At 33.1% G+C, this 27846-nt stretch overlaps 1 long non-coding RNA gene across 2 annotated transcripts; it reads right to left on the bottom strand.

Annotated features, from left to right (window-relative positions):
* Positions 1 to 145: 145 nt before the first annotated feature.
* Positions 146 to 27439, bottom strand: LOC115452127. Of its 2 annotated transcripts, none has more exons than XR_005112713.1 (3): positions 27041 to 27439; positions 5706 to 5814; positions 146 to 733 (listed from the first exon to the last, which is right to left on the bottom strand). It is a non-coding gene; the product is annotated as an uncharacterized LOC115452127 (long non-coding RNA). The 2 variants fall into 2 exon arrangements; XR_003939453.2 differs by lacking the exon at positions 27041 to 27439 and adding an exon at positions 17229 to 17319.
* Positions 27440 to 27846: the final 407 nt, after the last annotated feature.

Raw genomic sequence — 27846 nt, 5'->3', positions numbered from 1 at the left:
ACATAATATCCATGCATATGGAATTCGACATAAATGTTATTTTCTTCTCTGCTTACTCCGTGACCATAATATCTTTTAAGTTAGTAATTATAAAATAAAAGACACAACAATAAAACATAATTTATTATGCATAATTAAATAGTTAATAAATATTTCTTATTTTAAAAGAGAAATTTCCATGTAATGAATATTTTTTTCGCAGAACATTTAAGTTATTCAGTCAAATAATCGAATAATGAATTCACAGAGTTAAACATTCATGTATTTAATGTTTTAATGGAAAGCAGACGCGTTACCTTACCATTTTAACTCGCAAATTTCTCGGCAATCAGATCGCTTTAGAATCCGCAAAATTATTGCATATATAAAGTTTTTTAATACACTACATATCGAATATTGCTCATTAATACATCTGAAGAAGTGTAAAACTCATCTTAACCATCATAATACACTAGTTAGACTCTTCAATTGAATTCGGGTTGCAATAACAACACAGTACTTCTTTATTTTGCAGTGATACTCTACATAATTTTATCGCTTTCGATAGCGGTTGTGTTTTAGGAGCGAGATATCAGTGAGTTGGCATGGTATCAAGCCTACTATAAAATTATGAAAATATGGCGGATTGGTACATTCGCAATGAAAATAAAGGGAATTTATTGTAATGTAGTTTGCCTGAGTATGGTGATAAGAAACATCTTGGGTACTCGGCGTTTGGTTTTCCTTAGGCTCCCTGGAACAAAAGAAAAGGATTTTATTTGTAGAAATAGGAAGGCACACAATATTTGTAAAGGTTATAATATAACATTTTTGTAACAGCGTCTAAGACCGTAGTCACACTGTACAATATTTTGATAGCAGTGATGTATTGTTAAATATAGCATTTGTTAAAAAATCTATCACTTTGAAGAAATATTATTTTTTTATGATGTACCACTAAACATCGATGTTCAAAATACATCTATATGAACTACAAGCTGTTTGTCTTATCCAGTGTCTGCCTTCGCTTCGTGGGTCGTCGCTCCATCTGGCCGGGGGGCGTAACACGTTCGCATTATTGTGTTTATGTTATTAACCATGCAATCGTGACAAACCGATAAAGGATAATATAAAATAAAAACAAAGAACAAGTTGCCCTTTCACGTTTTGTCTATATTTAAATATACAGCGTTGTGTCCAGTTTCATTAAATACCTTTTAAAATTCTTATCAACTAAGGTATACATGTTATTAATCCGCAATACACATACCTATCTATGCTTATTGAAATTTAACAGTAAGTGAAGATAGATACTGGTAATAAAATAGTGGTAGGTCTCTTATAAAAAAAAAAAAAATGATATATTTTGATATTGAAATATTGCAGTAGACTTCACTTCACTACAAAAACAATCTATTTACAATTTATCCGAAACGTTTTATTTTAGTTACTATAAAAATACTGAAATTAACAATCTTGACTTAAAAAAACTTGAATTTACCTAAATAAATTTAATTAGAGCATTTTTTTATATAAAAAAGTCTTGATCATTAACAATCGCTCACAGTGTGACATTAACCTTAACCCACGTATGCTTATTATAACGTAAATATACGAGTGCTGCTGACGTTTCACAACACTTATGGGATTGTGTTGTTTTCACACGAACACATTTACCACCTGTCAAATCCATGTGCGCATGTTTACACGATATATCGTGGCTTAGTTAGTAGATAACAGCGATTTCATGTGAGCTAGATAACGTGTACTTGACGGCATTTGTACGGGTGTAGTTACGAGTATATTTTCTTTGTGAACAGACCCTTAGATTTTGTAGTAAAGAATGTACAGGTTTTGGATAAAAAGTCCGTCTTTAGCGTATTTTTCTTGCGTATATACAATAATTATCAACAACCAATAGTGATATTTAATGCGACTTTACTTTTGTTATGTACAGACCCCCTTATACGTTTGTAACATTAATTATTTAAGTCTATTTGTAATAATATAGATGTTTGTAGTTTGTTTTGGGAATGATTATCAGGTTTATTCATTTAGCTCCTTAAATGTTTACAAAATAAACATTTTTTGATCTCCTATGGGAAAGTCCGTTTATGGTACCGTCGCTTTGTTTATTTCTGTAACTAAGCAGCTGTATGCAAGCCTGTCTTCCGGTTTGAAGGACATTCAAGCCATTGTAATTGCAGGATATTAGGATAATTATCATGTAGTACCCAAGGTACCGGACACATTAAATCATCCTATAGTAGTTATTATTTCAATGTTCTTGTCATGGCTATTATATGTGAAGATTTCTTGATCTTATTTTGAGGCAAGCGAGATGTTCTTCATTCAGTATTGAAACAAAATTGTAGTGTAATTTTCCCCTTATCCAATTTACGTCGAAATGCAGTAATTATTAATTCATATCCATTAGCACGAATCCTATTTAATTTCAAATCAAAATAATATTATCTTTACACTCTAATTAGTGCTCATTAATTCTACAATTCTGATTAATAATTTCACACCTAATGAACTAGTAAATATAAATTATAATACCAACATATAAATAGATTTAATGTCATTTAAATTAAGAAGTTAATATAAGTAATTACTTTCAGTAAAAGAAGTCTTGTTGATCATCGGTCTTGATAATCTTATGAAGATGTAAACCGCAAACCATGTATTTTTAATTAAACATTATTACAAAAACAACCCACACTTACGTAGATAATATGCGATTAAATTTCTTGTTTATTTTAAACCGCACCTTGCTGCACAGGTAAGACAGCTTTATAAAACACACGATATTATGTTTCCTAAGCTAAATTATTTGACAACTGCGCAGTTTTTCTACATAAAATGGCATAAGTATGTACCTAATTTGCTTAAAGGCAAAGGGCGATACCCTGGTAAATTGAAAATTGTGTACTTTAATATAAAAGTCAAATTTTAATATTGCAATATGATTAAATTATTATTTTGATACCATGCAATAGTAAGTTTACGTACTATGTTTCCGTAAATATTAGGCAGAAGTATTTAATCCTCAATTGGTACACTAAACTCATTCAAAGACGGAAAGATTTAATGCTAGCTCTTTTTAAACACTTAAAAAAATATTTAAAGTTGACCTAAGGTATGTCTTAGTTAGCAGAATGCTACTAATTCTGGATTTCTGTAGGTACTATATTATTACAGATAGTAGTATCGTTGTAAAGTAAATCTGTAGAAAACATAGGGCTTGAATTCAAAGATTCATCGCAAAGCTTACTTAAGCCTCTGATCAATCCACCTTAAATCACTGCACTAGATTAATGAGGCGAAAATTATATCACCAATTAAAAATGCATACTACACTAATACATACACATTTGGTACGCTTAAAGTCTTGATCAGACAATTTATGAGTACGATGCACCCTACCTCTGACTATATTTTTGTTATTTATTGATTTGGTTCTTTACAAAACATTTTACGACCCGAATCTACATATGCCTATCGTTTTAATATTTGTTGTGACTGTGACAGAGATATGGTGTAATAAAATTAATCTTGGTTGTATTAATGCGAAAGTTTCAATGTTTTTGTTAGAAGTAAACATGGACGTTGAAGGGACTTGAGTAAAATTAAGCATTAATAGTACACGAATATATTGGTTAATTTTAAAATTTCGCAGCGTCGAGAAACGCCTAAATATTTATATTATAATTAATGGTGTTAACATTTTATGATATTTCATGATACATATTATGTTGTAAATGAAACTGGAGTTCCCAAACCAATAAGCCAACTATGCAAACGTAATAGTGTATGTAAATATTCCGGTTAAAAATTTATTCTGATAATATTTTAGTACTGTAAATGTGTCGAATAGAAATTGTTAACAAACACTTAAAACAAGCTTAAAATTATCGGCAAGATCTCAATCTACGTTCACGCCTATAATTTATGAAACATTCTTTTACATTTTCACCGTTTATTGCGTAATAAAGTAGGCTTAGGAATTAGGGGAACTATATTTGACAACTTTTTCTAAATACCCATAAGTTATGATATAATATTAGGTGATGCTTGTAACTTCGCCTGCGTGTATTTCCTTTTGTAGTATATAAACCTTACAGTACTTTTCCGATACATAAAATACTGTGTAACTTATTAATCCAGGTAAGTAATGATATAGTATATTAGCTGTTGCTCATGGCTCCGCACGGGTGTTATACTTTTTCTATTATATAAACCCTGCAGTACTTTTCCGATACTTAAAATAGCCTATAACTTATTAAAGTAGGACTTGGTTGTATGCCAAATTTCATTCAAATAGGAAATGGTTCGATATTAGTAAGAGGAAAACAAACGGTCGTTTTTTTCTAACTAATATCCAACCATCGAAACGAAACAGTTTCGCAAACTTTGACATTTATAATATTAGTAAGATTTGGTATTATTCTAATACCTACTATAAAGGAAGGAAAGGAAACAATAATTATATTCTTACCCGGGCTATAAAACATTTACAAGTGTTAAGAAGCCCCATGAGATTCCGAGGATGGTCTACGGTGTCCGTATAACAAATGCTTGGGATTCGCAAATGTTTATTTCGGGTCTGTGTTGTGACAATAAAGTTTCTGATACTGTAACTAGGGATATAACATAGAAATTTGTTTTATTTAACCACTACATTATTCTACTAGAAGGTTTTCATAATTTTCGCTTTACTATTGTAAATATAGGTCTTAATTGAAAGAAAGAAACATTTATTCGCCTAGTATAACTCATTACTGTCAAGAAGTTGTATATAAACGATAACATGAATCATTGAAGTAGGTACTGTATCCCGATTTGCAAACAAAAACATACACTTTAAACAGTACACCTGACAAGGTAGTAAATATAGGGTAAGAAATTCACCTAAAACATAAGTTACGTGTTACGAATGCGGGCAAGTCTGCGTGAACTCATCTATACATAAATATAGGAATGGTATGTATTATATATGCCGGTCGGGAGCTCTGAAGTGCAGTTTGGGAATACCGCACCGACTGATACGACATAAAGAACGTACTGACGGTTCACAAGGGATGACAACCTGCGACGTGTATGGAGATGTATCCATTTTAAATATTTATTTAGAGTTTGGTGTACTTCGTATAGGTTTTTTATTGTTAGCAGTAGACTGTTGTAGAATATCGTACTAGTTTTTGTTTGCAACCTTTCTCCAATAAACGATTTTTTCTAGATTAAAAAGAAAAGTTTCAATAATTAAATTAATCAAGAATAGTTGAGCTTTCTATAAGTGCCAGAATTTAAACAGTGGTGAGATAAATTAAAACATTTTACGTAACCAATGTGAAGACACATAGAAATTCAGTTCTTTTAAATATTTGCATAGATACGCAACGAGGTACGAGTATTAAAAATATTTTCTACTATTCACAGTTACTAAACAGTTTACAAATTTTGTAAATATATTTTTGTTACTAAGACACCTATCCCTGGTTATTCTCATTACTGTTACTCATTTGCGTTTGGCTCCCATCCTTGTAGCAACAAATAAACCTCACAACCGATTAATTCTGCTATTTTACGAATAGTGTTATTTTGTTAATGGAACACGCTAATGCATTTCCTTGAGTTGCGTTCGGTTGTAAAATACAAAATATAAACCATTACATACATTGTGAGACACTAAAATTAATCATACAATTCAACAATTATCTTACAGCAATATCTGAAGATATGTCTCGACGTCATTGGTGCTTGTGTGTCGTGCGGGGTCAATAAAATATGTAGGTAGAAGCGACGTGTGAGCCGGGCCCTCTCCGACCTTTCCTATAACAAGAAAGAATTTTTCTATGCATTTATTTTGTAACTGAAAATTTCTTAAAACATATTTTTCTGTTTTTGTATCGTTTTTTGATAGCAACTAACAAACAGGTTAACATTTGATGGCAAGGAAGTAACAAGACATAAACATTCAAAATACCGTAAGGATTGTGGTTGCAATGTTGACTAAAGAATAAGGTTTAGGAATACTACCACTCTAGCTAAGCCTAGTCAAACTGTAGACACAACTATTTACAATGCATTCTACGCTTTACAATATAACTATATTTTTATATTAAAACTGCTTATGCTTAAGTTACCTTAAGCAGTATATAGTTTCATATATTCAAACATTGTTGTTACACTGTCGTTTAAACCCTATATTATACTATGTTTTCCTACGTCCAATATATTATAGATAGATATAGAATCCTGATAATAATCCTAATTCGCTTCTCGTGTTTTAAATACTCTAATTTAAAATAAAACATATCTACGGTTACGGATTTCTTGTTCACGATTAGATAACGTAAAAGAATTTGAAGTCAATGAATTAGAACTTTTTAATGTACATAAAGTAAAATACGAGTGAAAACATCTATAAAACAGATAAAGCGGATGCTGCCCGTCCCTGACCGACAGTCTTATTATTATTTACGAAAACATGATAATATCACAATTTAGTACGTGCGTTTCGATTACTGTGTAATAGCGGTAAAATGGTCCAATTGATTTAGAGCTTTAATGCTTGCTGGCGACAAATAGATACTTGTGCCTTATGACTCGGTACGCGAATGGTGGATTTCTATAGGCAGTGATTTATATTCTGTTTGAAAATAAAGAAGTAATAAGATACAAAATCTATTTATAAGTTGACTTATAATGATTCTGAAATTATTGTTTAGAAGATCATACTTGATAGGATGGATCTTCGCAAATTCCATACCGGTACATCAAATTACACATACTTATATGGCTGTTATTTTATCCTCACACGGAAAAACGTGTACCCTGAAATTCTTAGTAGATATAGAGTAAAAAAATACACACCACGACTAACCCCGTAGGGTAGGTAGAGGTGGAACCATGGCGTACTCTTTTCGCCGTGTATTCCGTCCCATGATGTGATAAAAACGAGGCTACCGCTATGTCTAAATACAGAGCAGGCTACATAAAATATCGATCAACGAGAGATATTAAGATAGCCGACGCTCCCCTAAACTATCTCGACATTCTTATTGTATCTACCAGCTAACTCGGAAAGCGACACGAGTAAGAATGGCGCGGGTTTTCACTAGGTATTCTTCCAATCACATACACAATACGTTAACCTCTAACCAGCTAAATAAAATATCATTGTAGAAAGTAGGAATTAACACGGACAATGCTACTTTATTCGTGTAGCAAGTAACATTTGACACTAAAACGATGCTGTCTCATTAACCGAGAGGCAGTGCTCGTTGTGGTAAGTTACTGTCGCATGCAACAGTAAAGTACGGCACTTGATTGGCGAACAAATATTTGCCTTAGTTACCATTGCGGGTTGGGTTAGGAAGCGAACGCCGAAAGTGTATTGATTCGGGCGATGTTTGTCAAAACATCCAAAACTATACACTGGTTATTCTTAATATGTTGTGGTAAAAACAGAAGGAGTATTATGGTCGTGTGTATTTTGTACAGTATTGTACTTTATTTTTAGAATATACTATTAGGCGTATTTCTTAAAATAATATCGGGGTTTAAATTTGATTAAAATAGAAAACACAGATGAATTTTCACCACCTGCAATTAAGTTAAGTAGAAAATATATTGAATCCTAACGAATTTTGAATGCCTTGGTGACGTAGTTGTACGACGTGCCCGGTACAAAACCGCCCAGAGGTCCAAGGTTCGAATCCCAGGCCCGGCAAATTTATATTAATTTTTTTTATTCAGTATCAGAATTTGGAATTTGTGCTCGATACAGCGATAAGCACGCCGCCTAACACATGAGGGGACGAAACACACAGGTGAAAAGTGAATGCCCTGGTTGCACTTCTGCCTACCTCTTCGGGTATAAAAGTGTGATGAGTGTATTTTTATTTTTATTTATTTATCAATAAATCTTATTAATTCAATTAAAATGGGAACTCATTTTTGTTTCACATTTTGCCTTGCTTAAAATAATGTAGTCAAAACACCTACTATCTGTATCCCAACGTAAAACTACATTTTGTAACTTATAGTCTACGTAACGTTTACTTAAAAAATACCTCTGATTTAATTCAGTAAAATATATAAAAGTTCGCAAAGGTTCAGTCTCATTCTTAAGAATATTAAACTGGGCGATCGCAAAAGATTAAGTTAGAAAGCGGGCCTTGACTCCATGCGGATCGGAATCAGGTAAAAGGTGGCATATACACGGATGTTTGTATGAGTTGACTATAAAAAATATGGCAGCCCTTTCTTACGCAAGAGTATAATATATTTATTTATTATATAGTCTCACGCTAGAAATCATTGCTTTATTTATTTCTGCATATATACAAACAACTATGTGCAGGCATTGCCGAGTTCTGATTTAAAGGACAATGTGGTTAGTGTAATTGATGGGTATTATGAGACTGAACCTCTAGTGTCTTGGACGATGAGTGCAGTTCAAGACCATGTAGAAGTTTTTAATTCAATGTTCTAGAGTTGCTGCGTTTTATGAGCATTCGTGGCGCTTACTGGCAGGCGATTTGCTATTCTTTCAGTCAAAAAAGTGAAATTTCTAAATTGTATAATAATACCTAGTTCGAATAACTAGGCACGTGTGTAGACATGACGGAAAGTAAATTGGTGAAACGAAGTAAAGACGTGTCAATTTAAGTAAAGCAATATTCACATGGAAGGCGTTCCGCGGGCGTTCTTCATCGAGCGTTGTAAACGCAAAAAATAAAAAGATAATATATATTTAGTAGTTATGTTGAATGTATATTGGAACCGTACTTCAAGTTACTAAATTAAGAATTTAGTTTATAAAAATTTACATATTTATTTTCATTATTTTCACCACTTTGTAATAGGTTTAAAAAAAATTAATTATGTTGCATTATAGAATTAAAGATCATAATGTATGAACATATGCAATTTTTCTCCAAGCATAAGCTACAGTATTAGATTTTGATCTATCAACTTATGTATAACTTTGAACGTCTCAGCACGTTCCACTTTAACTACAAATTGCCATACGATAAGGAAGGTTGGGGCTTGTATTTCTCTCTCGTCTGAAAACTGGACATATATTTTTCACCAAATATAACACGAATTTGTTTAATTAATTTCATTTAATAACGAATAAATACTCTGATAAAACGGGATAAGCAAATTAGAAAATAAACCTTTAGACTTCTTATTAAGAGAATCGGGCGACAAATCTTTCCAACAAATATTGACGTTAGAGGGCGGACAGCGCAAAATTCTTTAGTCTAAGCCCACGTTGTTCGACTTACGAAGTCATGATAAGAATTATTAATTAAGCAATATTCCGATTTGAATTAAAATAAGTTGTCAAAAACATTCATGTTAATACTTCGCATACCGTTAGTCGCCAACGTGACAACATAAATTTTAGCTCATGCGCAGGTAGCTCCAAATTACTTAATTTAATTAAATCGAAAATAAGCCGTAAGTGCAGGAAATTATTCGAAAAACTTGTGTGTTAGTCGTTTCATTTACATTATGCAATTTAATACGATAGATATGGTGATGCGGCATCGGTGATGAAAATGACAGAATTCGGTTCCAATAAACGGTACCGCTGTCATACAATATGGTTATTTATAGATTTTTGTGTAGCAATAAATTATAGATTTATTTTATTTTTGAAATTATTATCATTTTTGAAGTTGGTCAACAAACAAGTTTACCACATTAAGACGTTAGTGATTTATATTTTTTTAGACATGGCACTTTCCTAATTGTGAAATATTAGTTTATTATATTAATATTGAATTTCGGTAATTGTGGTTGCTATTGATATACGCCAAATAATATGAAAGTAATTTGCTTTAAATTTCACGCTTCATGTATTTTTATTTTATTACAAGTATTTTTTTCTTTTTCTTACGCACTTGCAGGGATTGTTGTACTCATAATTATTTATCTTTTAATGTTATTTTAGGACGTAATATGAAGTTGAATATATCTAACAATATATACATTTCGACATGTCACACAAAATCAAATACCTACAATAAACCTTATTTTAATTATTTCTTTCTTAACATAATTCTAAAATTATCCCTAACATAATTTTAGGGATTTTGTAACTAGGATAAAATCGTATAACTTGCGCACCATAAAGGTAGATATATTAAAAAGAAAACAGTTCTGATTCACAGAGGAAATAGCTTATTTAAACTTTTAACATTACTACCTGCGTTAAAAATACTTAAATTAAAATTAATGCGATAGGGGAAACGGAGGTAATGAACTCGGCAGCTTTACTTAAAGAATTTGCTAAAGTGTGCACGCGACTTATCAATTTAGGGTTCTGTCTGGCCTTAGCATTTTCTCCATTATTATCGGACTTTATTCCTCGCTACGGAGCGAAAACAACCCCTTTATATTTTGGAAAGCTAAGACGCCTTTTCTAATATAAGGTTATGACTACAGGATGAAAATTATAATGTAATAGGGTAGATATTTAAAATATATTTCTAGTATTCATTTGGATAGATAGTTTTTTAGATTTAAATACCGAATCACGTCCACCGTGAAGGTTACAAAATATTAAATATGAAACTTTTTGTTGTATCCTCAAAAAATTATGCATACAAGCTGAGTTTAGAATATGTATATGAATTAATATAATTTATTCCGGTTAAAATTAAAATTTGGTGTTACAATTATTTATAAATGTTTAGAATCCGATTTTTTATACCCAAACGCTACGTTTTACGTTTACTACACTGCGTTGTTAATTAAATATTTTGGTTTCCAAAGTCAAATAAATTGTATTTCTGAACGTTTTTAAGACGTCATGCTTCTCGATTATAAATAAAAGTATCATCTGAATATTGTTATTTTAATAGTTGTCTTTAATTGGATTTTTCATTTCAAATGTGTGTTCACCATACGGCGAAAATGTATAGATATTATTTTAAATTGCTTATTTTTACTAATACATGAATATGGCCATCATAATTATATCATGGTTTATACGGTGGCGACCAATATAATAAATTATAGGTACTTACATTTATCTGATTGATTTCAGTCATTATAAGTCAATATAAAGCTGACGAGTTTCTTGTTTGTTGAAAGCGCTAATCTCAGGAACTACTAAACCGATTTTGAAAATTTGCCACTTAAAGGAAGCTATATTTCCCCTAAGTGTTTATAGGCTATATTTAAAGCCGGGATAATATTTATCCTGGGAAAACTTGTTCCGCGAGCGGAGCCGGAGACAAAAGTTAATCAGTAATTAAACTGTACATAAATAAACTTATTGCGCAAACCGCATAATATCAGAACAGGCTAGTATTTTTGGAATCGATGTAGTACTTACGGAAGCTAGACATTTATTCACGAAAAGCAATAAGGAAGTTGGCACTTGCATTGAAAATTACAAATAGATTAATACGACTATAGAAATGCCGATAAGTATACGTCCTATTTGACATTAAGCATCTTAAAATTGACACTAAAAATAAATTGGTGGAAAATGTCATCAATGTTTTTCAGAAATCAATTATATACATGTTGAGTTTTCCTAACTGGGGCTTATATTATAGCTATAAGTTACAATATTTAAATTATTGTTATCGTAGTGTTAAGTCTGCTGGAAATCCTAATAAATAAAAGAGTCCGGTTTAAAAGGAGTCTTCTTCATTTACGCGGTAAAGTCCACTTTCGAAGTAAATAATAATATTTTGCTTAAATTTTAATAACCTACAAAATATAATTATTTTGTAATGGCAAAACATGCAAGTAAAAAATATAATTATTTCATATCTTACATCATACTAAATACCGTAAAAGATAGTGTCTCTTTTATGCTACACTTCCCATACAAGTTCCTTGGTGGATATCATTATAATTAAGTAAAATATAAAGTGTAAAAAATCCATTAATTTATCATTTTATTCATATTTATGATAATGCGTGGCAACTTTCTATTTTTAATAATAAACACTCTGTATAGGTCAACAATGTATGTGGAAAATGAAAGGAATGCACTCCAATGTATAAAAGCTTTTAGTCTTACGTATTATTATTGTAATATACTAAATGTGGCACCATTTATATTTTTATGCGAGTCATGCAAACTAATATATTATGTTTTTTTCTATTGTTAATTAACTCAATATGTTCACTTCTTTGGTCGAAAATAAACTTAAAATATTTTAACTTAAATATATAGTAATTATATATTAAAGTTAACTTGTTTCTGTAGATACTAATTTGCAGAATATCAATTAGGAAATTTTATTTGCTATTGCATTATCAAAATAACTTCTAAAGAAACATCGATTTATAATATCTACATAATTGTACTTGAAAAATACATATAAAAAAACATAACAATTTAAAATTCCTAGTTTTTCATTCCCTAAATTAGAGTTCCATATTATCGACAAATTTCATCACTGAACCCTAACAATCTACGTCTGATAACGTATCATACGTAATCTCAATCTGCTGAAATACCTACAAGCGTCATGTGTGTTCGATCCGACTCGAAACAGGTCCGGTAATACGCCAAGCAGTTAGATACTAATTTTATGAGACATCGAAGAATAAACGCCTTTCGGCTTTCTACACACGGCATCGGATACCACGACTAAAATACTTTGGCCTTCCTCTATGCGATAGACTATACGCATTTTTCTTGCTACTATTAAATATATGTTTGTAAATAATATTCTACTAGTGAGATGGTTTTATAATTATCTAATCGTGGGTTTCGCTTTGAGTTCCTTAACTAAAGACATACTGAATATATTTTAAGCGTTTATCTGTCCGAGAAAGGTGCCTCAGCGGGTACTGAACTTGTGACCAATATGCGAGCGCCGACCTATCGTATTTGCTATGAAATTATTGGTATCTTGCCTCTACATAAAAAATGTTACCTACCTATCACATAACAATGTTATGTATTGTATTTATATAACAATAATTTTCGTGTAGTGTCAATAAATGGAATAAGAAGAGACGTTTGCCCAGCGTGAGAACACGCGTCTGGTAAATTGCGGAGCCTTCGCAAAACAAAAACGTACGGACGTAAGTACTTTTTTACATGCAAAATTAAAAACATCAAAGAATTAAAGAAGACTCTCCGGTTAACATACGAGCAGATTAAAGTTGTTTCGGTGTAAAAACCACGAAACATCTTTTTATTTCCAAAGCATAGTATAACAAAATGACCTCCGCACGCGATCTCTGAATTAAGCTACTCACAAGGTACCATTTTCGCACTCGATAAGGCAAAATTCAATTTTGTTCAACGCTCCACGAACGATAAATAGGAAATCATGCAACAAACACAAGAGATTTACGATAATGAATATGAATTTTTAATTTGTCACGAGGTATACTGGAAAGGGCGTTCTTTCACATGAAATTATTAACACATAATAATGTAATTTTATGGTTTCTTTTAATGGAACGCGGGGCTATCTGAGTGGCTCGGGGTTCGAGATACGGCCTCAATAACGCTTGATGTTAATGGACTTGCCCGATGGCGGTGTGTTGCACCTATGTAGCTATAGCTCAATAGGTATATTACTCAACATCGGTAACGAGCTCTGTTTATACCTACATTAGAACTTTGTGTGTTTTCTTACGCGCTGGCGCCAGATAAGTGTCTACACACGCGTTTGTTATATAAAAACAGAGTAAATGAAGCTCTTTTGATTTTACGAACCTATCGTTTTTTTAGATTAACCCACTGTATGTCTAGATTAAAATATAACGTCTTCTATAAACTGAAAACTTTAAATCTACGAACGGTATTTCTATAAATTTTATTCTCTTCGGATGCTTAAATACATGAAACACATCGAAGGCCGCTATCTGCGTAATATTCATTGTGTTATGGCGTCTGTAAACGTTATTCAAAAGTAAGTGTATTCTTATAAAAATCAATTCATAATAACACAAGCTTTATATTCCTATTAGCACTTTATCTAACACAACTAAAACATCGAACATGTTTTGTTGTTCTTTTAACGTCTATAATTCAGAACGCTAGTGTGGCTCACCACACAAATGGATCTTGAAAAACAACCAGTTATTTTGACAAGCGACTCTTAAAAGAACGTCGTAAATCCATCAAGGTTCAACCGAAATGCTATCTACCTCAGTCGCGATAAAGACCGTTTCGCATTATAACATACACTGAAAATATAAGATTCTTTTCTTTAGTTACGCTAGACCTTAATTTTAATTTGGAATGAGCTTTTTATAGAGGACTCTCTGTAGAGAAACGATTTTTCATAAGTGATGAGGCGGCACTGATTGTGTATATTGGATAAATATTTTTAAGAAAAACTTCGGAGTCGGGAAAAATGTGTGCCGTAATAAATATTAAATCGAAAGCCATGTCGACACGTGTTACTAATCTTTCGATTATAGGTGCGCGTAATGAATTAGCCTCCTCCAGAGTTTAATCAGGTTGGGCGGGTGGATTTACATGAAATATTGCTGGACCTGACAGAATCACGTTTTAATGCGTCCCTCAAACTAAAAAAGCCGGCCCTATTTCTTTGGGCACGAGTGCGTATTGGCATGAAGTTAATAAACTTCGAAGATCCATTAAGTGCGCAGATGTTTGTAATGGTATAATTTTACCTAAATCGCACACCCGAGTTGGGATTGTTCAGGGAATATCTAAATTAATCTATTATACGTGTACCCTACGTATAGTATAGTTGCTTCTGATGAGAGCTCTATTGCTTTCCGCTACCTTAATATAAACTTTCTATTAATCTTGAAGTTATAAAGACACAACATTTATATATATTTATTAGATTAATGAACTATTTGTACCAGATATAAAAACAGTTACTTATGTGAACCGTGTTTAAATGAATAAACTGCTGAATATGGATTAAAATACGTAACTTATCAAGACCACTTGCAAGTTGGCTCATGTAGATTGTGGGCAAGGTCTACGATCGTTATTATACATTATAGTAAATTTAACTTTAAATTAGCATTTTAATGGCTTCGGATTCTTCACACGCATATTTTGCTAGAATTTACACGGTTTAAATTGTCAAACGATGGCAATTGAAAAAACATAAAAACGTCGTAAAATTTGATCGTAAAAGAATTGTAATTCCAGCGTATATTTTTAACACAATATTCGAATTGGATTTCACGTCTGATTACGTTATTTAATTATTATTGGGCACATTTATTGGAAATTTTTAGCCGAGTCGTAAAATGTTTAGGTATTTTACGTCACGCTTGTACACAAAATTATGTAAATAACGTGATATGTTGCAATACAATTTCGGAGCTTTCTTTCTTGTTTAAATATTTATATAACTTTAAAGCGTCGTATCTACCGATTTTCGATTTACACTTTATTATAAGACATAAAGGACAAGAATACATTTTGTAGAAAAAACACAAAGGTAAACTTTTCAATGGTATTCCTAAAATGAGTCCTTTTTTACATTTATCCCGCGAAGCGTTAGGGAGCAGGGAAAGTAATACAAGTTCCGTGCCGAATAGGTGTGTTATCAAAGTAAAGATAAAAGTTTTAAGATTTTATTTAAGAGCACGGGTCTCGGCTCAAAAGTTTCTCAATAACGGTTACAGGTCGGGAACTTGGGAATTTTTAGCGATGAAACTAATGTTTGTATTATATTGGTAAGATATCTAGCGATATTCTATTTTATGAAATGTAATGATTGTTATAGAAATTATTTTATTCGCGAGAATTCTATGTAACCTTTAGCATAGATTATTTTTATTTTACTCTAAGTACGAAATTAATTGTTAAAGAAGTCTTTACCTAACGGTATGATACACATCAATTTAATTAGGTAATTATAATTCCAATAGAACAGTCACTGAAGGGCGTCTCGAACTAATCTCCATTAGTTTGATTAAGAAACTATACAACATGTTGTTATTTAACCTTTAAGTACAGATGCACACATATCCACATACCTATGTGCGCTTCCGTTTATTCCACTCGGATCTCAAACAAATAGTCTATAAGAATATTTAAGCGAATCCGCTACGTAACGCCAGGGCATACGTGCGTCTATCGGATGGCTACGAAAGGAGATATAAGTCGAAACAGAGCGGAGATATAAGGTATCGATTGGTAGCAACTGAGAGCCGATACAACCGTTTCTATTTACGCTCTTTACCTATTTATAAACGAAGCGGTTCGACTCCCTACCTGCGCACTAGTTCCAATATCAAGTCTCATATTAATGTATCGAACCACACATTTTTCGACGTCAAATGTGCGAGAGAGAAAACTTTGCACGGACCGGGTACAAGACGAGAACTCTATCGATTTTGTGATTTGCGGATGCAATGTTAATCGGGTCAGCATTTCGTGTGGTATGAAGTATATCTATGTTCTCGTTATGAATATGTTGGTGAGTTAATTTCAAGATTCAGAGGTCGACGACTTGACAGTCGCGGCTTTGGTGTTGTTTCCCACAATATTCAAGTGATGAATATTGTCAGGGTTAAGGTGCTAACTTTAACCCTGGCCTCTAATGACTGTAGCAAAATTTTTCCTTGAAGCGGTCTCGGGAATATCTTTTGTTGTAACCTTATTTAACGGTGGGAAAAAACCGACATCCGTATTTATTTATCCAGTTATGCTAAATATTATACTACATAATCATCGCCCGCTTTCTAATCCCGTCTAATGATAAATATTGATCTGTCAGGTGTATAAGTTGAAGAATAGTTTGACCCATGTTTGTAAAGTAGCGAATGTCGTCCGACACGACGCGTGCCGTCAAATTTAATGTCCATAAAGTGAAGCATTTAGAGCTCATCTTTCTTGTTAACGAGCGTTGGAATTGTTTATAGTGTAAAAAGGCGCTAAGCCCGAAGAGTTGGTGGATTAACGACCGAAAATATTTATGTTTACTGTTCTGTTGAATTTAATGAAACCGGGAAGCCAAAATCTTTACGCTTCTCACTTCTGCGCTATTTTAGTTCTGAACGGTTTATAATATTCAAAATCACTCAAAAACCCGTACTCTGAGCTAATATTTGCACTGAAGTTCGCATAAAGCGAAACTAAAGGAGAATTACGCAACGCCCCATATATTATTAAAGTCGGCCGTAAAAAGCCTGAGTTACCGATTCCATCGACGTTTAGTGTCGAACAATCGGCTGTATTCGGTGAGTCAGTTGGCGCCCGAGGACGGACGTCGAACTACGCCTACAAATTGGAAAATATCCCTTACCATGTGTTACTAAACAAACACGCAAGCTGCGCGGTAACCCACACGGCACACTCTAGTCACTACTCGCGACGCCCATCTCCGTTGTGCGGTACACGTTGCCGGCCATTACCGGCGCGAGACACGCTCGTATCAAATCCATTAATATAGTAGGCAATGAGCCGAGTCATCTTATAGCTACAAAGAATATACAGTATTTGAATTTTGATTAGAATTGTTTCATTCCAGCGATTGGTGTAAAGAAACGCTTGTTAAACCCTTGGGCAGATGGGACGCGTCTCGCGAAGCCTGTTTCGCTCGAACCCTAATTAAATATTTTAATATATTCCCTTCATCCGTTCTGCTTATTATTTTATATAGATACCCAGCGAACATGTTGTGTTTAATTAAAATGCCTACGCTGCTCGCCTCAGTCGCGTAATTGACTGCGCTCACTTACGCGGAACAAACGTGAAAAACTAATTCGATATTCTTCATTCACTGGTAGAGATCTTCAGTTTTACGACCGTATAGTGCAATAAAATACATCGAAAAAAATTAATAGCACCAATAAAGTTCCGCTACCGATCACACATAAGGAATCGTGTGAAAAACATCTTAAAACTGAGTTAAACAATTAAAATGCCGTAAAAAGGTGGTTTCCTACCACATTCATTGTGTAAGTCTGAATCGTTACTACGGGATGATAAACACGCCTCTCGTGCCGAACGTAAAAACAACTTTTGTTACCATTTTATGACAACAATTACGACCTATAAAACGTGTAGCGATTATTCGTCGTAGCGATTCTTGCGGTCTCGCTGTCATCAGACTGCGCTGCGGAGTGGCTACTTACGGACTTACTTAATTTTAAAACAACTCAACCGCCTACATTCTACATTTCGAAATAAACTTTATTGATCAAATAATAGGAATCAAATTGATGAGTAATCCCAATGATTTGTTAGATATTTAAACAAGACAAAATTACCAACGAGCCTCGCCGGGCCTTGACTTTGTCCGCCGAGTATTTATAATCCTTCATTTGTTTACTTTTATTATCTTTGTGTCATATGTAACTTACGCATTGTGTTACGTTGTATATGCCATTCGGTTTACTGTTTAATGGAAGACAAATATACACTCCTTTTATTAATAGACAACAAACCGAGTCTAAATATATGTATCTTAAGAATTTTGTTGATGTTTGTGTTACGAACTTGTTATTCAAAAAGGAAGCGTTTTGTAATGTTATATTAAGCGTATTCCTTTTACTTTAACTCTTTCATTTAAATAGCATTGATTATGAAACACGCTGTCATGATTTAAGTATTATTACAATAATCATGGTAGGTATCTATACTTTAAATTGTTTCGTCGATTCATTTTATACGTAACATTGAAACACCTACGCGAGGTGTAAACGGCCAAATTTAATGCAACAATCTTCACAATTTCCACATCGTATTTACGTTATTTAAGAGGATAAATATAAAGAGAACAGCTCTCATTGTTTATCACTTTTATATTTCAAATTGCAGCGATACTCCCCTACACAATAGATTTCATTTAAGATGGTGTTATGTTAAAATTTTGCATCGAAGTACGCCCAATTTGGCGGATGAAACAAGGGTTACAATTTGTGTTGATAGTTATCTAAACCATCTATTACTAGGGTTAAGTACTGATTACAAAAAAAAAACTGCATAAATATTCAAAATTAAAAATAATGAGTTCTTATGATTACGCGAATGTTAGACATTGAAAATAAAAGTATTTAACGGATTTTTTCGCGGTTTTTATATTATTATTTTCTCCCGACGTTTCGAAGACTTTGCAGCCTTCATGACCCTTCCTTGAAACGTCCGGAGAAAATAATAATATAAAAACCGCGAAAAAATCTGTCAAATACTTTTATTTTCAAAGTATTAAAAATATTAGGTAGCGTTGTGAAATCTCACATGATAATTGAGTATTATCGACATCTAACGTAATTAAGTATAGGCAACGAACATCTGATAAGACGTTGTCGATAAAACTATCGATTTGATCGCTAACATGAACGTGTGGTTATACTCTTTAATTTCTGAGAAAGGTGTAGAGTTTCGATAAAAATAAGTAAATAGTCCTGTTATAAGAAACGTATGTTTACTAAAAATATATGTTTTGGATTACAGTCAATTTACAGTTTTATTTATTTATACAATATTATTGTAGAATGTGGTCTGAACTATGCGAAGCAATTGAAACCATATCGCACATTGTCGTTTTTTATCCACTATTTACATGAAAAATGTAAAAGAGACGTCTCAATGTCTTATGATTTCTTCATCAGATTATTATCGTTCGAAATTTATATACAAGATCCATTTTTCAGCACATAAGCCTTGCTAAATTCGTACTAACGAGTACACGCTGCATACGAAATGCCACTGCGAAGATATGCACACGAAAAAAAGTGTAAACCACGGAAAATTTAATCGACATTTGGAACAAGGCTTGCCTCGATATCAAGCAAGTGGCGATGACAGCCAAATGCAGTGTTTTCGTTGGCTGAAGCCATCTGCCCTTTCACAAACCGTCTACAAACGCGTGACATTTAATTTAATATTCATCGCGCCATTTTATGTGAGTGTGAAACGCGCTTGTAAGCTGTAAAGGGCATCGAAAATAAAACTTTGTGTATACCTCGAATCTATATATAATTATTGTGCTCAAAACTGTCGCGATCTGAAGAGATTTGAGTCACCGATTATAAATCTTTATAATTATGTCGTTTGGATTTCGACGGTCATAATTGTTGACAAGATTGTGGTAGAATTTTTATTTACAGGTTACAGTTATTGATGAATTAAATACGTTTTTATTTTTACTAACTTGATGTTGAAATCGAATACTGTTGATATTCGAATCGGTTTAGCTACCTTGCAGCTATGTACAAAGATCTGAAGACTCGTATTACAAAAAATATTATTTCAATTTCTATTATTTGCCATACCTACGTAAAACGATAACTCTATTTATTTTCTAACGCTACCTTGTTTCATATTCGCCTCGTGTTCCCTGCGCTATATTTTGAATGAGACAGTCTGCAGACCTGCGTCCCGCACACATGTGCCTTCCACATACTCGCATTTTATAAAGCACGTATGACCAGCGAACTAAGATTTAATATAAGAAAACTGTTTTATTTCGCAGTTGACGACAAAAATATTTTATGAAACTTAATAACGTATATACGTAATTATTAGAACACTAGCTTTTGCTCGCGGCTCCGCCCGCGTTATAAAGTTTTTCAGGCTAAAGTTTCCCATTATAAAAGTAATAGTTTCCCGGGAGCCTATGTTCTTCCCTGGGTTTCAAACTGTCTCCATACTAAATTTCATCTTAATACGTTGGGTAGTTTTTGAGTTTAACACGTTCAGGCAGACAAATTCAGCGGGGACTTTGTTTTATAATAAATTTTTGTATAACTTTTTAAGAGGAACAATCCCGTCATACATTATTGTTGCATAACTTTAACCGTTTACGCAGCGCACGCAACAGAAGCTCTCAAAACTAATAAATTTTCCCCGTTTTTGCAACATGTTTCATTACTGCTCCGCTCCTATTGGTCATAGCGTGATGATATATAGCCTATAGCACTCCAGGAACAAAGGGCTATCCAACATAAAAATATGTTTTCAGTTCGAACCGATAGTTCCTGAGATTAGCCATTACTGAACTGCTCCTATTGGGTATAGCGTGATGATATATAGCCTATAGCACTCCACAAACAAAGGGCTATCCAACACAAAAAGAATTTTTCAGTTTGAACCAGTAGTTCCTGAGATTAGAGCTTTCAAACAAACAAACAAACAAACTCTTCAGCTTTATATAATAGTATAGAGTATAGATGTCGCAGTAGTCAAAGTTGCGTTAATGATGAAATGTGTATTCGTCTGCCAAGTTTGAATTTCCCGCCCTCTAAATTCGCCGCCCGGGGCACGGGCCCTGGCTTGCCCCCCCAGATCGGGGGCTGACTGAGAGTGTTATAAACGTAAGAGTAGACAAATATAATGAGAAAGCTTCGAACTGCTATGCTATCGGGAGCTACACGTGTTATTGTGAGTCAACCATAAAAGATAGACATATGCTGTCGTGGGATATTTTTTACATAATTTTAAGGCGAACATTTCCGTCATACATGATTTCTGTGTAGCTTTAACTATTAAGGTTGCACACGCGACGGAAGCTTAAAAAACGGAGTAACTTCTCCCGTTTTCCCAACATTTCCCTTCACTGCTCTGTTCCTATTAATTGTAGCGTGATGAAAAGTATACTATAACCAGCACAGGAGTATGACAAATAATTGTACCAAGTTTCGTTAAAATCCGTCGAGTAGTTTTTGTTTCTATAACGGTTATACAGACAGACAGACAGACAGACAGACAGACAGACAAAAATTTTACTAATTGCATTTTTGGCATCAGTATCGATCCCTAATCACCCCCTGATAGTTATTTTGGAAATATATTTCATGTACAGAATTGACCTCTCTACAGATTTATTATAAGTATAGATTTCCATAAGTAATTAAAATTTCATCGTAGCACTTTTGGAGTCTTTTTTTAGCCATGAAATGAAACAATGAATTTGTTTTCAGGGACTTTGGCTCATAATGAGCGTAATTGTGGCAATATTATCTCCGCTTATTTACATAATATGTATGCATTCAGAGCATAGTGATAACCGCATAATTCATGGACGTATCTAATTATGACTTAGCTGAACACAGCCCCCATTTAGAACTGTACTCGCTACAGTAAAGTAAACTATAGGTATTCTTACAATGTACGAGTCAAGATGTGTGTATACATAGTATATATTATTCAAAGGTTCAACCGCGCAATACCGTTTTCTCCTGAGAAATTGTAGGGAAAAATGTCGATACGATCAGCAACAACGCGCTTCGACTGTATAGATTTAGTCGGATCTGACAGCTAGGCCGGCAAGTTTGTGCCAAATCAAGTAAAATATTTGAATACAGCTGCCAACAATACTAAAAGTTTTCTAACAAAATATATTTGAAACGAATTTATTCCGTATTTTATTTGTTATCTATTGTAATGTTATTCCTATGGGCCGTTTTATATGGATTTTGTGAGCATCGTGACGTCATAAATTGTTCTTAACGTCAAGTATTGTGAAAGTTATTTATTCAAATCGTAAATAAATGATATTTATATTACCTGTTTAGGTACTTATTAATACTTCATTTATATATGTAACCAATAAGTGGCTCTAGTATTTTATCGCGGCAAATAATGTTTGCCTTTATTTACAGAAACGGTAGTTGATGATTGTTACGGTCAATTTAATCTAATTCATAGCCTCTATGTCATTTATTATTAATAATGTACAAACGCAAATCGCTACTACTAATTATAGTGCAATAAAATTTAACATGTAACAATGTTGTATTTATAATAATTAACGAAGCTTATTAATTTTTCCTTCTATAGTACTATGGTGAGGGAAAATATAAAAGGTTATTAGTATGCCCGAAGTTAACTATAGAGTTGATTATCATCATAGTTAAACTTAATATTCAACTGCAAAACGTTTAAAATCGCAACAGCGCCCTATTCCTTTTCTTCTTTATTTAACACAAAATTGCGGATCCCAAGTACACAGTAAAAATAATTTGTATGTAAGCAACATGCCAAAGAGGGCGAGTGCGCAAAACGTCGTTCCATAAGTACGTCGGGGTCGAAACGGACCCTTTCAAGTGCGGTTGCATAACTTTATTTCGAGATTAACATAATTAGAGAACATTCCTCGTAGGTAGGGGTTGAGTAAACAGAGCCGCCATTTGTTAACTCGGCACGGTCAACTTTAATTCTAATTACTTACTTTATGGCTTTAAAAACAGGTGTCAATTTCGTGAATGTTAATTCGCGCGATTCTTGCGTTTAGTGTTAGTGTGTGTTTGTGTAGGATGTTACCGTCAATTCGTTTTATATAAATTGAATACAATATATAGTTATTATTATAATACGTATGCGTACGTACGTAAGAATTGAACGTATTAGATCCACGTCGTTTGTGTAAAGCAAAATTCTCCCCGATTAAAAATGTTAGAATACAAATCTGTTCATATAAAAATGGCTGATTTGTGGGCATCAGGTGTTCTAAAGATCCCTAAGAATGATATTATCCCCAACATATTTTCCAAAGGGTCGTACACGGAAGACCCCACTCTGAATAAATTACTTATCTGCATTGATTTTTTCCTATCGCATTTACATAGGTTTTTCGAAGGCTACGAAATTATCTGCAGCTTTTAGCTTATCTCGAATATTCTAGAAACCCAGGGTCAATACTTAGAGAAAGGTCAAGCCGTGTAATACAAAGTTGTTCGCGAGTAACCAGCCCTTTACTGCGCGATGATACACTGATTTATTAGAGGAATTTCGCCTTAAATTACTCTTGGTTTAATTTATATGTATAAAAACACTGAGGTTATTTATTTAAAAATGTTTTTTCAAATTAATATTCAACCAATTCAGTGGAGGGATTTGTGATGCTTATACGCGGTCAAATTTATTTTTAAATTCAAAGAAAAATATGGAGGTTAGTCATTCAGAACGCGTCATTGGAAGATGCAAATAAATTAATTGTCACTCAAATGGAAAAAACGAGACGGATTGGTATATAAAATAAGGTAGTTTATCGTGTTATTGATAGGTTTATGTGTTTTTTGTCCATTAATGTGCTCATTTGTATATATTTAATGAAGCAATAGAATAAAGAAAACCTTCAATATATTCTAGTCGATTCAATATTACATTTGAACAGTATTAAGTATATTGTAAACGTACATAGGTACCTATTATATGGTATCGAACAAAACGTTTAAAATGCATTTTTCGCAGTAACTCGATTTCCTTCGACGAGTAAGAAATTATACGTGTTCAATTTAATTTGTCTTGTCGGCAAAAAACAGATAGCGTTGAACGCGTACGTTAGGTATTTTCTTTTCAATTTGGCGACGACCTTTTGTTCGGGCCTTTGACCGAACATCGAACCGCGTACCGTCTAGACGTCTTATGCAGCGCCGCCCTTCGACTGTTTGTGGTTAAATATCTACAATCACTAAATACTTTAATGGCATGGGATTGTATACTTGTTTTAGGAATTTATTAAGCCTGTAGGCTTTAGTCTAGATAAGTTAGTTAATCGAAATTGCCTTCTCAATTGATAGAGGCTTTGGAAAATAACAGCTTTAAAATACTTATCGTGTTCTGAGCTTCGTTGTATATATATTATTAAAGGAAATACAGTAGCTATATTTATGTTAAATCCATTTGAATATTTTCATAAGTATTGTAGGTAATAAGTTTTAAAATAATATAATAACACATATTTTAAATTTATTTTCTTTAAATAGTGGAAAAGTTGCATTTTATTATCTATTGATAGTGTACCTATATTAAGGCTGTGAAATTTATAAGTGCCCTAGGTTCGATGTCTAGGGCGGGCAATTGAATACATACAGCATTCGGTCCACTTTAGTGAAAACGAGGCTTTAGTATTTATAAATGTTTTACTTTTCCTTTGAAGTATGAAAATGATTTCATCAAAATATTTTGAATCTTCTGACTTAAAGAATTTCGGTTTTAAAATGAGCCCAATGATGTACTGGCCAAAAATTTGAGATGATATTATAACTTGGATTAAGATAAGAATATATTCGGTTTGTAAAAATAAGATAATTTCATATAAAATGCTAACCAACTTGGGTATTTTTCTTTTAAAAATGTTCAATAAACCTTATCAAATGGCTTAGTGTAAGCGGTTTTCTCCCCGCACCTTTTAATTTGAGTTACGACGCAGTCCACTATTTATTTAACATGTATTGAAACAAGTATTTGATCATAAATTATAATGATTGTCTTTTAGGGTACCTATACAAGTTGGGTTTTTATAAATGCATAATATTATAGGTTCATAAAATTAATTTACTTAATTTTATTGCTAAATATATTTTTTTTCGCGACTGCGCTTGTATAAAAGTCCTTTAGCACAAAAAAACGTACACTAGATCACTCTCTGTTGTCTTCTACTTGCCAATAAAATTCCAATCAATATCAACCCATCCGTTACAGAGATTGGCCCAAACATACAAACAGACAAACAATACTTACACCTAAATTAAAACAAGCTTGGGTACGTTGCGAATGGCTGCATCAGTTTAAGAAAAGGAATACATTTCCATATAACAGATCTATTTCAATTTTATTGATTTATCCCATTGAAATAGTACAAATTAGCATAATTCAAACTGCTATTCAAAGAAAAGCTGTTTTTCAATGAAGCGAAATCTATGAGCTGTACTTTTATAAAACCTACCTAGGTATATTACGTTCTACTTACTTATATAGAAAAATTTAAAAGGTCAATATAAAACCATATATTGTTTTTTTTTGTTACAGATCATGGAGGAAATGAAAACAACTAGTTAAGAGGTAATGTATCTCAGTACTTATTTCCAAACTAGAAATAATTAATCAATATTTATTTATCGTTATTTGATATTGAAATGACTCCATTAAACATTAAAAGGTATATAACCAAAATAAATTAACTTCAAATTCGCTAAATAAGTACCAATAACAGTACTAAAGAATTTACGAAATAAAAAGAGTAAAATATTTTACTGAAATTCATAAAGGCAGGTAGCGGCACATCGCTTAATCGAGGCGAGAGATATTGTCGGAGGTTCCACATTAATCGGAGGTTTTACGAGGGGAATCTGCGCCGCAGACGCGCTCCTCTCCACTCAGCCTTTGTTCGAGTATACAAAAAAATCGCACATAAAATAGAATCTTTAACGGAAAATTTCTTATTATTTATAATGATTAGTTAGACCTAATCATGGCATAAATTGGATACAATTAAGAGATATAGGTATATGGTACGTAAATAAGGTATTATATAATACAGTCAATGATTTATAGAATAAAGTTTAATAGAGATATTAATAATCTCGACTATCTGATTAATAAGAAATTATATATACTTAAACATATGATCGGTCGCAAACGTTACATAACGATAATTAAGAGCAAAATTCAAACTAAAAGCTGTCTACAATCATAATGCAAAATTATTGTTCCTCTCCTAATCAATATAGTGCCACTTAACATGAAACGCGATTATCCTACGCGTTCCTACATAGAGAGAATACGTAGCACTGGAATCGAAGGAGCTCGCCCAAACTGGAAATATAATTTTAAAGATGGCCGCTCCCGTCCTGTCTCCCGCACCCCGCGCCGCACACCGACCCCGGCGCAACCTAAAATATTATGCACCCAAAATCCATTGTCTGTTGCTATGACAACGGACCGCTCGATACCGGCCACTCGCAGTCGCACAATCTACCCTACAGTTATCTCGCTTACTCTTTTAGTAATCAGATGCTGACACCGGATTTGGGTGATCGTCGTATTCGCACGGCGATGGCTGTGCGCCAGCTTACGTAGGGTTAGCACAAAAAGCTTAGCACGGCATGAACCGATGGTCTTGTTGGAAAGCTTTTCGAACAAGAAAGCGAACTACGAGTGTAGTTAAATACGTTGACCTACATTCAGTAATGCTGGATGTTCGATAGTATATAGGGAGTTCATTACATAACGGCCGGGAAATATATAACGTTGTTGGGAGGAAGTTGGTACGGATTATATTTCTGAACTACAGTTAATTTAATACTGTGGGAATATTTGTTTTCCGTAGATGTTTAAGTATTAAGAATTAATGTATTATTCAAATGTTTTTAAGAATAAGATTGGCACCTGTGGTGTGTTTAATGAAATCACGTGTCTTCATAGTAATGGTGACATAATCTTGATTTTTCTGAAGCTACTCTTTGACGTCACACAGCCAAACTATTTTTATTCACCACTACACACGATATGGTAATTGATCACTTAAATATTCCACATAACATTTTATCAGTTTAGAAACATCACTTCACGATCTTGAACGCTTCCGTGCAAATGATGCTGAGTTAAAAGATATGTTCTAACAAAAATTAGAAAGTTACAGTATCCAGCCCGGCTATTGGTCAATATTGCACAAATCTTTTTTTCCCTTACCTTTACTAACTTTCTCTTTTTTGTTACAATTCTATTCTTCCTGGTACCTCGAATGCGGAAGGGTTTTGAAACTTTCACCTTTGAAACAATGGTATAGTTCCAGTGACCCTTATTGGACCAGGCAACCAGTATTAAACCAGTTTTATTGTTATACACGTAATGGTAAAAAACGACGTGAAAATAAGCCAGTGAATAGAGAGAAAAAATATTTATTTGATGACTTCAAATATATTATAAGTTCATAAATTATTTTGAAATTTACGTAATTATTATTTAATATCTACTCGATAGAAATTATTCTAAATTCGAATGTATTAGTTTTAACTTGCATCATATATGGTGATACGTCTGTTATTTCTATAAAATACATGTTTATTTTATAGGAATATCTTATACTAATGTAAAATAAATTATTCAAAAAATCACATGTTCTATCAAAAGCTCTACTATGGGATTTACTAGCTACGTAGTTTGATAGTATTGACACAGATGGCGCTGTTTTA

Source organism: Manduca sexta, chromosome 21, assembly GCF_014839805.1.
Source record: "Manduca sexta isolate Smith_Timp_Sample1 chromosome 21, JHU_Msex_v1.0, whole genome shotgun sequence".
Lineage (NCBI taxonomy): Eukaryota > Metazoa > Arthropoda > Insecta > Lepidoptera > Sphingidae > Manduca > Manduca sexta.
Note: the sequence above shows the minus strand (reverse complement) of the source record. Positions and strands in the feature narration are given on the sequence as shown.